Source organism: Bison bison, unplaced genomic scaffold (assembly GCF_000754665.1).
Source record: "Bison bison bison isolate TAMUID 2011002044 unplaced genomic scaffold, Bison_UMD1.0 scf7180017864127, whole genome shotgun sequence".
Lineage (NCBI taxonomy): Eukaryota > Metazoa > Chordata > Mammalia > Artiodactyla > Bovidae > Bison > Bison bison.
The window spans coordinates 50,278-53,493 of record NW_011494699.1 but is presented as its reverse complement, the minus strand read 5'-3'; positions in this window follow the sequence as shown (position 1 = coordinate 53,493).

The window sequence follows — 3,216 nt, the reverse complement described above, 5'->3', positions numbered from 1 at the left end:
GCGTGATTGTTAATACTTTCACATCTCTAGTTCAAAATTGAAATTTTTCCAGTGCTCCAGGCATAATTATTTTTCTCCAAATGACTTGGAAGCCAGAATTACAGCATCCACCTACACATTATATTTGACCAAAACACTGACATTAAGCAGAATCACAAAATTCTGTTTATATATGCTCCTTAGTGTTGGAAGCCTTGATTTCTTAGGAAATATCATCTAATTCAGACAGAATAAAATTTGATAGCATTGGCAATTACTGACTTCTGCTTTAGATTAATGTCCACAAGTGAAAAAAAGTGGGCTTTTGTGATTTGGAATATAGAAAACAAATGGCAATAACACTGAAACTTTATATACCATATTTCAGTTGGCAGCACAATTTACGGTTGAGTTACACACCCTTAAAATGAAGGCTTCCAATAGAAATGTTGACAGACCCTTTACTTATAGGGAATTATTTGCCTCTAGAATAATAATAACATATTATATTTAAATGATTCCTTTCATAAAGGAATTTAAAAACTGTTAACCTGTATCTCTTCTTTCTACATACAAGTATCTCTCATAAAAGCCAATATCAAAACTATATATCTATTATTTATTTACTTAGTCATCATGTATTTATTACACTTATGAGATTCACCAATCACTTATTAGCCTCTGGGCAACTCTGTAACTTCCAGAGCTAAAAAAAAAAAAAATAGAAAGGCAGTTTGTGTCATTATAATATGCAGGTTATTTTAGATATCATGAAAACAAGATATACTGCTTCCAGTCTTATTATCTTAGAAGTTTAACACACCTTTAAAATATATGTAAGGGGGATGTGTGGCCAAGATGACAGAGTAGGAAGACGCTAAGCTCATCTTCTCTGATGAGCACATGAGTTTACCAAAATTATAACACTTTACAGAGTAACTATCTATGACAATGACCTGAAAAATACCAGAAATGACTCCCACAACTAAAGATAAAAAGAAGCAAATACAATGAGATTGGTAGGAGGGGTGAAGACACGTGATAGTCAAGATCCATACCTTTTGGCACCACAAATGAAGGATAATCACAGTTGCAAAAGTTCTTTCCAAGGCATGAGTGGTGCAAGCCCCACATTAGGCACTCCAGCCTGGGCTCCTGCACCAGGAACAGGAGCCCCCAAACATGTAGCTTTGAAGGCCCATGTGGCTTGTGAATGGGAGAGTCAGAGAGTTATAGGAAACAGAGACTTTTCTTAAAGGGCATGCACAAAAATCTCACACACTCTGAGTTCCAATGCAGAGGCATTCATTTGAAAAGAGCATGGGTTCAACCCACTTGCTGATATTGAAGAGACCATCAGAGAAGCAGGAGGTAACTTTGAATACCCCTGGGACATAGATACAGGTGACAGTCATTTGGAGGAGCTTATTCTACCAGGAGAAAACTCATGCTGGCGAGCATCATTTTGGAATCCTCTCTCTAGTCTATTAGCACCAGAACTTATTCATTATGTAGGCACCAATCCTAGAATTTCCCCCAGTCCTGAAGATGACTTCCCCAGGACACAGCCTTACCCACCAAAGGGCTGGTATCATCCAAGAGCCCTCTGGGCCATGCAACTTGTCATGCTTACCAGTGGAATAGCAACCATCACATAAGGCAGGACTTCACAGCCAACCATAATTACTAGCACACCCACATTAACCGAACCTGCCAATGAAAGTACCCATGTAGCCAACATAGAGGGCACCTCTAGAGTACATAACTCTGGTAACCAGAGGGGAGTGTGCTGCTGGGTCCCATAGAACATTACCTCCATAAAGTCACTTTTATAAAATTGGGGAATGTAAGAGACCTACCTAATGCATAGAAATGGACTCAGAGAATTAGGCAAAATGAGGAGACAGACAAAGATGTTTCATATGAATGAAAAAGGCATAACCTCAGAGAACAAAATAAACAAAGTAAAAATAGTAATTTATATGCTAAATAATTCAAGGCAATGGTCATAAAGATGCTAGACAAACTTGAGAGATGAATGGGTAAGCACAGTAAGAATTTCAACAAAGAGTAGAAAATACAAAGAAGAACCAAACAGAGCTGAAGAATACAATAACTGAAATAAAAATACAACACTAGAAGAAATCAACAGATTAGATAATACAGAGGAACAGAAAAAGAGACAGAGTAGTTTATCTAAAATGAAGAGAAAAAGATTTATTTTAAATGACAGTTTAAGAGGCCTCTGGGATATCTCAACAATGCTAACAATTCCATTCTATGGGTCCAGAAGTTGAAGAGAGAGAACGTAAAGAAATAATCACTAAAAATATTCCTAACTTGGGAAAGGAAATAGACATTAAAATCCAAGAAGCACAGAGAGTTCCAAGCAAGAGAAACCCAAAGAGGACCACATCAAGACACATTATATTTAAATGGCAAAAAAATAAATAAATAAAGATAAAAAAGATAGTCTTAAAAAGAGCAAAAGAAAAGTAATAACTTATATACAAGGAAACTCTCAGAATGAGTCTATCAATCAGCTAACTTTTCAATAAAAACTTTGCAGGCCAGGAAGGGATAGCACAGTATATTCAAAGTGATAAAAGGAAAAAAGGCCTACAACCAAGAATACTCTATATTTATCTTAGATTAAAAGGAGAGACAGGAGTTTTACAGAGAAGTAAAAGTTAAAAAAGTTCAGTACCATTAAACTGTCTTTATAAAATGTGTTAAATGAACTTTTTTAAGTGGAGAAGAAAAGAACACAATATATTATAAAATAAAATTACAGAAGGAAAAATCTCACTGGTAAAAGCAAACATAGTAAAGGTAGAAAAACAACCATTTATAAAGCTAGTAGGAAAGTTAAAAGACAAAAATAATAAAATCATCTATATCCAAACAACAGTAGTTAAATTATACACAGAAAAAAATACATGAAATATGATATCAAAAATATTAAATACAAGAGGGGTAGTAAACATGCAAAGTTGTTATAATACTTTCAACTTGAGAGATTATCTATTTAAAATAATCGCATATTTATACAGGTTGCTATATATAAACCTCATGGTAACCACAAACCAAAAACCTATCCTGAATGCAAACACAAAAATGAGAAAGAAATGGAAACATAACACAAAAGACAAAAGATAGTTATTAAATCATAAGAGAAGAGAGCAAATGAAGAAGAAAGGAACAACAACAACAACAAAAAGAACTACAAAAACTATT